Source organism: Cryptotermes secundus, unplaced genomic scaffold, assembly GCF_002891405.2.
Source record: "Cryptotermes secundus unplaced genomic scaffold, Csec_1.0 scaffold1025, whole genome shotgun sequence".
NCBI lineage: Eukaryota > Metazoa > Arthropoda > Insecta > Blattodea > Kalotermitidae > Cryptotermes > Cryptotermes secundus.
In genome coordinates, this window is record NW_019730118.1 from 1,609,624 (window position 1) to 1,622,657 (window position 13,034).

General features: G+C 44.4%; 1 protein-coding gene across 3 annotated transcripts in view; it reads right to left on the reverse strand.

Annotated features, from left to right (window-relative positions):
• The window catches only part of LOC111866279, a 658,988-nt gene that overhangs the window by 224,253 nt on the left and 421,701 nt on the right, over window positions 1–13,034 (reverse strand). The window lies entirely within an intron of this gene.

Consider the following 13,034-nt stretch of genomic DNA (forward strand, 5'->3'; position numbering starts at 1 on the left):
TATTATTGCATGAGATTAGTAAACACGTTTACTATAGTCAGCAACTCTAGACCGAAGAGAAAGAAGGAGAAAAAAGAAAATTACACGACCAGGACGTTCATAAAATATACAGGCACAAGAGACCACTGTAGGTCGCGGTGCAAGGGCCAAGAAGGCCCACCCCTTATACATTCATTCATGAAATATACTGTTTACCAGATATACAAGCCTATATTAGGGACACAAAATAAAGGAATAGAAGGTGGACGTGACAAGCATGGGGAGATAAGGAATTGAGAAAAATTTAGTAGAGACCATTAGCGCAGTCGGTATAGCGAATGGCTACGGGCTGGGTGACCGAAGGGTCGGGGTTTGAGTCCCCGTAGGGTCAAGGACTTTCTCTTCTCCACGCCTTCCAGACCGGCTTCCGGGTTCACACAACCTCGTATCCGACGGGTACCGGGGGCTCTTTCACCGGGGGTAAAGGGACAGGAGCGTGAAACTAACCATTCACCTCCAGCTAGTGCCGAGGTCAAGAAAATGTGATATATATATACACTCCTCCATACGCCTTTATGGTGTAGTATTTAATTAGTTAAGCACAGTGACAACTTTGCCTTTACCATCTGGGAGAGCTAGGAGTAGAAGGAAGGATGATATTAAAATGTATGTGTATATTGTAGAAATATGATGAGAAAGCGTAGTAAATTAGATCCCTTTAGCTCGAGATAAGATCCAGAGGTTGCATCATTTAATACAATAATGAAATTTAGGGTTTCATAAAGGGTGTTTAATTTCCTGGCCAGCTAAGTAACTACTAGCTTCTTAAAAGTGAACCTCATCAACTGAGTTATTTTTAGCGTGATTATATTATTTCATCTGTAAAGCGAAACTGACAAATAAACCTTCTACTAACAATAACACAATTTGGCTTTGTAAAAAACTGAAATTTTCCATCGTTGTTCTGCAGGACTTGAGGCGCACCGCATGACTGTGTTTCGCTCTTTGGTTCTCGTCGAGTTCTGTAGGATTTATGGCTCTCACAGCAACGATCATGAAGAGTTCTATTTTCTGAGATATGACGCAGTGTGGTCCACGGGCTCCATATGCTACATGCTTCATGATAGTTTCTTGGTAGGCTTATTCTTATACCCTGAAGATGGAGGCGATATGTTACTCTGAAACGTCGGCTCACTTTCAACGGATTATGTGGTGTCATATGCAAGAACACAGGACTCTTCAACATAGAGTTTGCACACTGAATCTGAATGAACATCACAGTAACATAGTTCAAGCCCGCTTTGCTTATGGTCCGGTCATCTGTCGCCTAACGGAACCTGCAAAGTATGGAAAGCAATGAAACGAAATGGGTAGTGCAAACAGGAGCCAAAGCCACAGTTCTGTCACTCTGATCTTTACTGCTTCAGGCGGTAAAATAACATGAAAGTTTATATCCATCCTCAGCCCCCAAGCCATCCAGTCACTCCAAACCAAGTTATGGCCAAATTTAAGAAACAAAAAGAAATAAAGAGATATAAAAATAAAAGGCAGGGAACTTTCCGCCATGTCACATAAAATATCATCTTATACTTACTGTTCGTGTATGTGAGACACTATTTCCACGTCATGTTTCCACAGGGTATTTTATGATAAAGCTCTACCCCTAACAGTCACGCCCACCGCAGTCCAATTTCTGGTTGTGACAGGCCACCAACCTCCACTCCCGTATCGAATCTCCCAGTCTGTGTTCGGTAACTTTTTATCCTCTACCCCTCCAAGTCACCCCTCGCAGCTCCTGCGTTCCCTTGCGATATCTTGATCTCCAAGTTATCTCGCAGTTAGGGCTTCTAGGCCTTAAGAGTCACTTTATGCCAGCGCAGACACAATCCCACAGTGATTTTCTTCAATTGTTGCCACTCAAGTGCCCCATACAGTTGATGTGTTCCCTGCGAGGTCCAATTGATTTCCGCGCCGCCTTCCACCGACAGTAGAAAACGTTGATGTCACATCTTCTAGGAGGAAACAGGCGTGTCTTCGGCGTTGATCTTTCATTTTCTTGGAAAAACAAATAGTCGTCACTCTTACATCGTAATCACAAGTACAGAGAGAACGTGTTTTGTAGGCCTCCCATACCAAAGATACAGTGCAGAGATGAGGTCTATCGGAAAAGAATAACAGTGGCATACATTGACCCTGCTATATATATTCTGATAGAATGGGGACCTGATTCTCTGGAGTTAAGACGTCTTCTGGGTTATGATGCCATGTATTTTGGTAGATAGGTACTGATGTTTCTGATGTACCTCTGTCTCTTCGGAGCACAGAATGTTTTCTAATTCTTCCGTTTTGACAGGGATGTTCAGATCCCATTTCGAACAGCTCTTGAAAATTCAGTAAATACGAGTAATGAACATATTTCTAATAGAGGTAACGTTCCCACCTCATGACTTGTAGTACGCGGGTTCAAACCCGGCGGAGGTCGTGGAATTTTTAAGGACGGAAGAATTCAGGGAACAAGTCCTCCGGGAGGGACTTTAAGCCGTGGGTCCCGTGTCGTAGCTTTACGGCACGTAAAAGAACCTCATATCTCCTAAGGAGGTCACTGAGCCAAATTCAAGGACATTTCCCGCCCAACAGTAGTCTCTAACGTCTCTGATAGATGGGGGAAGCATTATAGATACCGCTAAGCCAGTAGAGGCCGAACTCGATGGCTTGGTCGGGACTGATGGTAAGCACCAGTATCGGTAGGGTATAGAGACCGGTAGAATATCATAGAGGGAAGCACAATGGACCAATACTGGTCTAAGTGCATGGAGAAACCCACCCTCTCCAATAACTAACTAATATATTTTACTGTATATTTTACTAACCAGTTAAGTAACCTTTGGGCCACTCTGTATTTCGAGGAATGATTGAAATTGTACATTAATTTGTTATGTAAAAAATAAAAGGTAGATTAAACCTATGGGAGAGTTGAGATCTAACTACCGTTTTTTACCTTGGGACTGGGTGGAGGTAAGTGGTCAGGTTTACTCCCGAGGAAAGAGCAACCGGTCCCCATTCGATAGGGGGCCGGATAGATCCCTGAGTCGGCATGGACGCTATGGAGAAGAAAAGTACTGTTGTTCCTGCCTAGAATCGAACCCTAACCGTCCAGCACGTAGTTCGTCGCTGTACCGACTGAGCTACTCCTACATGTTCTTTAAATAACTCTGATAGTCATTAACTTGAATGGTGAGACATGTTACATTTCTTCCTGGGGGAGGGGCAAGTGGCACCTGCCAAAAATCAAACTGAAGGCTGCCTATCTTTAGAAATGTATAGACCTGGGATGGTTTCACCAAGTAACCTATCCAGTGACACATTACTTGTATCTAATATGAGTATAGTAGAGTATAAAATGGAGGAAATTCCCAGTGGAAATGGCATGGGGCTATTAAAGTGGGATGTCTAATTACCATTCGCCATTACAAGCGAAACATTTCTCGGAAAGAAGGTTAATTCAGGAGGGATAAAATTTGTGGGAATTAAGGCAGAAATTTAATGTCCCGATAACTACAAGCGGTTCGATATGAATAACTGTACTGATTCCATTCTGAAGAAAATGGCAAGGAATGTGGCATGAAATCCAATGCATTTCAGGGCGCGTCCAATTAGACACAAAAGAGGGAAGAGGTGTCAACTCGAAGACAGTTTTCCTTAACTACAGGCGTTAGACTTGATGAACCTGTTACAGCTTATTAAAACCGATAAAGTAAGGTAAAAAGTAAAGTTGCCCCTGAGCTTAACTAATTAAGCATTACGCCATGAAAGCGTATGGAGGAGTGAATGTCTAGATCAACGTTTTCTTGACGTCGGCACAAGCTGGAGGTGAGTGACCAGCTTTACGGCCCGGCCGCCTTACCCCTTGGGAAAGAGCCCCCTCTACCCATTGGATAGGAGGCTGGGTAGGCCCCAAAATGGGTTTGGACGACGTGAAGGAGAGAAAATTCTTGACCCTACTGTGACTCGAACTCCGACCTCTCGGTCATTCAGTCTGTAGCCAGTCGCTACACCGACTACGCTATGCCGGCTCCATCTTAGTAAAACCAATCTGTTTCTTAATCGCCATGTAAAGTATACAATGTTCATAATAACGACTTGATTTTCTGCATGGTTTGATGTTCTCATAATGGTGGTTGTGCAGTGTTCCATACTCTGAGATACACCGCTGTGTAGCCCGGTGAAAGTCAGCTGACGTCTCGCCTTCATCCTCAGGGTGGAAGGATACGCCAAGCAAGAAACACAGCTCTGCTCCCGATAACTAGCACTCCTGATCTCATTTCTGTTTATCTTATTTCTTCCACCCTCTGTACGTGAGCACGGGCAGATGAGGAAAAGCAGGGCTAAAGAAGACCACAGATCTACAGACACACTTTGTGAATTGTACTAGAAACACATGTAAACTTTCGTGCCTTCGCAGACAGCGTCCCCCTCCTCGCTCCTGGTTTTGACAAAGATATTTGGGTCTGGATGCTGAGAGCATTTGGACCGAAGAGGGATGAAGTGACAGGAGGCTGGATAAAATTTCATAATGAGGAGCTTCATAACTTGTACCTTTCGCCAAATATAATTAGAATGATCAAGTCAAGGAGGATGAGATAGGCGGGGCATGTAGCACCCACAGGGAGGAGAATGCATATGGGGTTTTGGTGGGAAAGCCAGAGGAAGGGAGACTACTAGGTCGACCTAGATGTTTGTGGATAATATTAAAATGGGGTTTAGATGTATATGATGGAGTGGTATGGACCGGATTCATCTGGCTCAGGATAAGGACCAGAGAAGGGCTTATGTGAACACGGTTCTGAACCTTCAGGTTCCATAAAACGTTGGAAATTCCTTGGATAGCTCAGCGAATGGAGACTTGTAAAGAATGAATGAATGAATACATAAGGGATAGGCCTAGATCGGCCCTTGCACCGCGACCTTCAGTGTTCTATGTGCATTACGGCTTCTAAAGAAAGGCTCAGTTATGTGGGTCTGACGAGATACTGAATTACACGGAAGACGGCCGATCCAGACCGCTGTCGGCGCATGGCTACGGACAGACACACACCGCCAACACTTGCAGCTCAGGATCGTCTCAAATTTGAAGTAAAGGCAGCCGAAGGGAGCAGGTTCATGTATATACTATATCTGTTCCAAAAATATGCACCCAACTCATCTCAAGTACCCTTTCGCGTTCCAAACTTCACTGAAACTTTTGTAACTGCATTTAGCTGGGTCAATATAACGACTAGACTATAGAGTGAACGACCCAAAAGCCAGAGATTGATTCCCAGTAGGGGCAAGAGACGCCCAGACCGGCACTTGGGCCCACCCAGTCTCCTCTACAATGGGTACTGGGGGTAAAGTGGGGCAGGCGTGAAGCTGATGGTTTACTTCTATCTACCGATGGGGTTTATGAATGGTGGCTCTATACCTTCATTCCCCCAAATGTTTTCACGGCGTGGCGCTTAATTAAGCCCAGGTAGAACCCTATTCAGCCTTCGGGTTCTTACAAATTCGATTTCTTCTCCAGTTGAGCCACCATTAACATTAAAGGAAGATTATGCTCTACGGTGTTTGTATGATGGTATAGTTGTCCTTGCGCTTAATTAATTAAGCACTATGACATTAAGGTGTATGGAGAAGTGGATATATACATCCACGTATTCTTGACCTCGGTACTAGTTGTAGGTGAGTGGTCAGCTTCATGTCTCTGCCGCTTTAATCCTGAAGAAAAAGTACCCGACACCCACTGGATAGGAAGCTGGGTGAGTCCCAGGATCAGTCTAGACGACGTGGAGAGGATAAAATCTTCCGACTCTACCGGGACTCGAGCTCCGATCCCTCTTCCGTCCATCCTGTAGCCAGTCGCTATACCGATGGAGTAGTTATGTTTCTACAAAATTAAGAAAAATAAACTGGAGTTTTAGAAGACGAAAAAGCCCCTGTTTTAGTCCATGTTTCCAGCCGCGCTAATACAAGCAACTGTACGGAAACTCTGGTCACAAGCATTTGCCACTAGAATAGCCGGAAGCTGTCCCTCGACAACTCTCGCTCACAGACACAAGCTAGTTAACTAACCGCTGTATGTGGAGTGTGTGCAGCGATAACATGAACGGGGTTGGCGCTGTACTAGAGCTTGCAACCCCTGTGCCGTTCCAACACCAGGGGTAGATGGCTGTTACTGTTAATACCATGCACAGGCACGACTCCGCAGGGAGCGATGGAATTCCGAAGGGACCCAGAGAAACAAGTGTCTGAATTCCTGAACTGCCGAATCATTCTGGGCTTCGTTTCTGTTGCTTTCAATTATGTTCTGTGAGCACTGAAACAATTTGTGTTGTTTCACGTACATGTGAATGTCTTGGAAGACGGAGATGATATCTGGACTATGGCTAATTTAGAGAGGCATAATGTGAGATATCGGTGGCATAAGCCACCGATGCGGCCGGACCCATGGGTTCGAACTTCATTCCAGATATGCTGCTTACCGACAGTTTCTGTGTTACACGATAACGATAGGACCTTTCAGTGGGTTTATTATTTATCCGAAGAATTATAGGAAGTTTCCTGGACTCAGATTGCTTCTAGGTCAAAGAAGGCTGAATGTGTAGTCAGAAGATGAAAGGATGATCTTCCCCAGGTCTCTGGAGGACTCAGCAGCAACAAGAGGGACTTGACTGGGGCGGGACACACGGTCGTGTTCAATGCGGAAGAGAACTATTAAAAAGGCGGGGATACAAATGCAAAATAATTAGGTATTCAGCAATGTCACGAGTATGCAGGATGTAAGTATGCACAAATATATTGTCACGTGCTTTAGTGACTTGTGGACGGAGTTTGGATTGGTGATTGGATTTATTGGATAGTCACAAGTCGTAGCTACAAGTAAGTATAACACTATACAAACAAGAAAACAAAAGAAAATCCGTGGCTTTAGTCCGCAAGCGAACTACACCGACCGAGCGACCGCCGCTTGTCGGCGATGTTCGTGCCAACTTTAGCGGATAGAGGGTGTCGCGTGGCCAGCGCAACGAATCCCCACGGCCGTTAATCTCGATTTTATAGACCGGAGACGCTATATCCTTGAAATACGTACCTCCTCAATTGTCCTCACGAAGCTGACTGGACCCGTTCCAGACCCACTACTTCTCAGGAAATCTGGTCGGGAATCGAACCCGGATCTCTGGATCTGTAGCCAGGAACTCTGACCACTAGACCATAGACGCGGTCACTATAACTCTAGCATACAAAATAAAGTCTTCAACGTCCGCTTAATAATCGTTGCTGGGTAACGAATCTAATCTGGTTAACACTTCAACTACTAAATACTCAAATATTGACGAATGCATGGCCATTTATAAAATGCCGGAGAATCGAACAGAGATCAGCTCTTCTAAGAGTTCCATGGCTCTTCTTCATGGATGCGTTGTCTCGGAACTTTGTGCTTATTCGGGGCAACGCTTTGATTTATACAAGCGTATTCGTTGTCTCGGAAACGTGTTTTAGCTAGACGTTGTCTAGTAATGGATGTCTGTGTTGTGCTTCTCTGATTGTACATTTCCGCCGTTCAGGAGTCATGTCACAATATATTTTAAATGGTATGAGTCAAAATTATGTCATTATTTTTTGACTGATCCTCTCGCATTATGCGTATATATGAATGTATAACGGGTGGGCCTTCTCGGCCCTTGCACCGCGACCTACAATGCTCTATTGTGCTTTTACATGTATATAACGTCTCCGAGGAAGGTTCTGCTACCGTCTTCATGTGACTGGCCTTTATACTAAAATATCTATTTTCACTAATTTTTTTAAGTGTTAGTGACAGCTGTAGGGATTCAACATGGGACCCTGAGAACAGGAGCTGCGTAACCTTCGCACTGAACCATCGAAGCTGTTGGTGAATGTGAGCTGGATTCTTCTGGCTGGAGCACAATGACGCGCGCTTGTGAACATGGCACTGAACAGACTACAGCCATCTTGCATGTGACGCTGTGTAGTCTGGTAGACGGTTACGTACCAGCATTTCGGAGGAACGATCATGGGAGTCTTCATCTTTTTGGCAGAATCCTTTATTGTAATAGAGCCCGTATTGTAGTTTCCCAGTACTCATCATATTCTCTGCAGCCAATGTTTGTGAATGCCTTAAATAGCGAAGTTCTGCCTGCTGCGACCCTTTCTAATTGTTTCTGAATGATCTAAAAGCGCATTCAACTGTTCGATTTATTTTAAGATTTTTTTATATTGGTTACTAAATTCGAAAACAACAAATTCCCATCATTTTATATGATCGAAACGAGATTAGACACGCGATGTAAATTTTACAAGTTCGGAAGTAGCCGTGTGAAGATAAAGGCTTTTTTTCTCAAGGACACTTATTCCGTCGCTTACAAAAAAGAAGCCTAAATAGAACGCAGAAACGTAGTTCGTGAACGAGCATGAAATGAAATGGAAAGAAAAGGAGAGATAAATATAAGCAGAACTTTCAAATTTTATCTAGTCATTGACTGTGCAAAGCTTTACACAATATGAAAACTCTATATACTAAAGCAAATTAATAATGCAAATATAAATTAACCATAAACATAGGCAGGTCTATTAGAAAAAAATACATAACAAAAACAGGTACATCAACCCATCAAATGTTCAGTTACAGATGTTTATTTCATTTCAGTTAATAACTATCAGGACGCTCAAAAGCCTGGCATACAGTTTGCAGGAATGTCCAGCAGAGGCGGCGTTCAGTCGAAATGTAGTTGCAAAGCAAAATCAACACATTCTGATGATTCGGTGATTCCCGGAACGTAACCTGGTTACTTGTACGCCTGCCACGGAACTGCCAGACAGATCCGCCTAACTTAGGAGCCTGAGAAGTTGCAGATACACCTGGCGTTTCGAAGTGTGAAGCTACGTGTATCATTCGTTTCGTCACGGATGCGTTTATATGTACGTGTGTACGAAATTTTTCTGAATGCGTTCGTTTAAGCGTGTGTATGTGTCTACATGGGAGCCGGAGTAGGGCAATCTGTAAGCGAGTGGTCACGGACTCGACGGTTGAGGGGTCGGAGTTCGACTCCAGGTAGAGAGAAGAGTTTTCTATTCTCCATGTCATCCATACATGAGGCCCATCCAACCTCATATCCAAAGAGTACTGGGGGCTCTTTCTCCCTGTAAATTGGCCGGGGCGTGAAGCTGACCACCAACCTCGAACTAGTGCCGAGGTCATGAATTCACGACGTAGTGCTGGATTAGTTAAGCATAAAGAGAACTTAACTTTACCATTTTACGTGTATAAATGGACAGACTGATTCCTAAGATATTTAACGCCCCACTTACCTAGCCGAAAGTTTTATCAAAGCAACTGGAAATACGTACTAATGCATATTCATGTAATTAAAGTTCATTTTCCTCTGAACTAGGGGTTGGAATTATAAAAAGGATTCTCGTCTAAAGATTTCTGTCTTCTGGGATATGACGCCGTGTAATCAGGTGAAATGGTAGGCAAGTCACCTCCTTCACGGTTGATGGGTAACCCATTCAAGAAACCAGCCAGAAACAAACAGCAATTTTGTTTTGTCGTACGTAGAAAATATGAACATATAGCGATCTTGGTGGTAACAAAGTTCTGGGCTGCCTGCTTCACGAAAACACCACGTCCTGCCTTCTTCACCTGCTGTACTGACAGGGGGGGGGGGAGTATCAGAAAGTCGTGTGGGACGCAAATTTGGTTTAGCGCATGTCTGAACACATTGAGCACAGCAATATAAAATTAGGATAAAAAGTAAAAAAGTGAATGTATCCCTGTAACAGGCCGTGGAGGCTCATAGGGTTGTGAGACGCTGAGGGTCCCACATTTTCTAGACAATCGGCTCACAGATTGCGGCAAGATTGTCAGCCTTACACGCCGGCCGCTCTTTACCCCCAAGAATATTCCTGGTACTCACTTCTGTTAGAGGCTGAGTCGACCCCAGGGCCATAGTGCGGCTGGAAGGATTAGGTCAATAGAAAAAAATACAATGACCTCATCGGGACTTGAACCCGCGACCTTCTGGCTTGTAGCATAGTGCCTCAACCAACTACGCTATTGCGTGATATCGTATTCAAATTAACAAATAATAATGTTCTCTTTCACCTTCACCTAGTGCTAAAGTGAGTAACGGTGGAGCTGTAGCTCCACTTCCCCATACGTCTTAATGTCCTCATGCTTATTTAATTAAGGACATGGATAACATTACCTTTTTTTTACCTTCACATTGCAATTCTTTCTAGAATACTTCTAGTTGTGTATACACGAGACCTAAATTTGTATCCAGTCATTATTTGGCTGGAAATGTGAGGGCTCAGCGGTTTGTTTTAAAGTTGCGTCAGCACGTCAGGCCCACTATGTGACCGCTCTATGACAGAGTGCCCACCCATCTGTCGGTGCGGTCAGCTTCCAATGCAAAGGGCAGCTTTTGCACAAACCTAAGCCAACATTATTAACACGGCGTAAGCCACTGACCATACAGCTGCAAGGTATGTTACCGTAATTATCACGGGCCGATTTCCGTATCCGATCCGCTGAGTCGAGATGGACAAATCGATATTTCACATAGGAGTGCTTCATGACAACATCATTGTTTACGCGACGCGAAACAATAGGAACGTGTTTCTCAATACGTATTTGTTGCACTAAATGAATATCAATTTGCAGTGTGGAAAGAGACTGATCTGTCGTACATTTCTGTAATTCAGCCCTAACAAACAATAGTAATTAAAGAATTATGCCAATATGTGAGATTATATAGAAACGAGGTCGATCTATTTCAATGATGATGATGATGATAATAATATTAATAATAACACATCTAAAATTGTGGTCTTGTGAGTTATGACACCATGTAAACTCATACTGTCACGTGTATGAGTGACTAGTGAATTAGTGAATGGATTAATTGACCACTCATATATACGACTCGGAATCACAAGCAATTAGAGCGCCACCGCTAATCTCTACAATTTACAAGTTACCAGCACCCGCTAAGCCTTTTTCCAGCCTGCTGTGTCATCAGCCGTTCCCTGGCAACGGTTTATAACAATGGAGATTCTTCAGCTTCACATGTTCAGGTTGTATCTTCACAGCATCCCGCGCATAACTCTCTGAACTTACTGAGTCCCTTACTTAAAACATCCGGCCTCCTTTAGAACTGGTTTCCCCGGGGGTAAAACGGCCAGGGCGTTAATCTGACCACTCGCCTCTATCTAGTACCGAGGTTGCTATATCCCCACTCCTCATACGTCTTCATGAAGTGGTGCTTAATTAAATAAACTCAGGGATAATGTTACCTTCAACTGTTTTAATGGCTCTTCCAGCCCATTGAGGGCCAGGCCTCTTATTTAGTTTCTTAATCATTTCTCACAGAGGGTAGGACTCCCTGGACGAGTGATCAGCCCGTTGCGAGACAGCTACTTAAACACAGGACAAAATAAACGCAGAATAAACACATACACGGACCAAACATCCACTCCTTAAGTGGGATTCGAACCCACGATCCGAGCGAGCGAAGACAGTTCATGCCTTTGACCGCGCGGCTACCGTGACCGGTGTTCCTTTACTTTAACTTATGAAATCGAAAGCTGCTTCATGCTCAGAAACTTGCGAGTCAGAGGCAGACGGACGGCGAATCTCCTCCCAGAGAAAGAGACGACAAAGAATTCCATCAGCAAGGTCTCAGAGGTGAACCAATCCGGGGAAGATGGCGATGCAGTAATCCAGAGACGGCTGGGAGCTGTTCCATCTGCCCGCTAATCCGCAATAAGGAAGTGTTCTTGTTGTGAAGGAACCCAGCTGGTCGATGATTTCTGGCGATTAGCAGTTGAATTCGGCCAGGCTCAGCCCCTCTATGTCACCGTGTCACTCACTGGCTAGGCTTTCCTTACAATTAATTCTCTGCTGTAAGTAAGATGGAACTAATACGTTATATTCCTGCAACTACGATTTCATTCCGAACAAAAAGACAAAAAGTAACGTATAACGGGCAAGTGATATTTATCCGTCCGTATATTTCATCTCCGAAATTAGCTATTACTCGGAAGTCAACGAATTATGTTATTCGAAGATCATATATTTGTTCAGTGTTTTATTTAACGACGAGATTATACAGAGTCGATATTAGGATTACAGAATATTGAGCAGCAGGTGGGAGACCGCCTCTGTGGTTTAGCGGCCAGAGCTCCTTGCTACAGTTCCAGAGGTCCGGGTTCGATTCCTGGCGCTACCAGGTTTTCTGAGAAGTAGTGGGTCTAGAACGGGGCCCACCCAGCCTCGTAAGGATAACTGAGGAGCTATTCCAAGGAAGTAAAGGCTCCGGTCTAGAAAACCGAGATTAATGGCTGTGGGAATCCGTTGGGCTCACCACGCGACATCCTCTATATGCTAAAGTTGGCAGTAATTTTTTATTTTTTTATTTTTAAATTCGCTTAGTGGGGGTTGGAGTCCAACTGGGTCCACTCGGCACGGCGACCACTGATTGGCCTATTGTAGCCTCCCCCGGGAGATTATGATGACGGAGAATTTGGTGGAATGAAGATTGGCAGGAAAACCCGAAGTACTCGGAGAAAACCCGTCCAAGCGCCACTTTGTCCACCACAAATCGCACTTGACCAGACCCCGGGATCGAACCCGGGCCGCCGCGGTGGGAAGCCAGCGACTAACCGCCGACAAGCGGCGCTCGGTCAGTACAATTCGCTTGCGGACTAAATCCACGGAGTTTTTGTTTTGTTTTTGAGCAGCAGGTCGAGTGATGCATGGAAGGGGAAAGGGAAAAGCTCGGAGAAAGCGTGTCTCAGTCCACTCTGTCCAACATAAGTCCCACATGACCTGATCTGAGATCGAATCCGCGCCCTGGCGATGGGACGCCCTGGTTCATATAAGCCAAACATAACTACTACTTTATTTAAAGCTCAAGTGGGACTTCATTAATATTCCCAGTAACTATCAATCATCCGAGGTCCATTGTGATATTCTTGTAAACATAACTATGAGA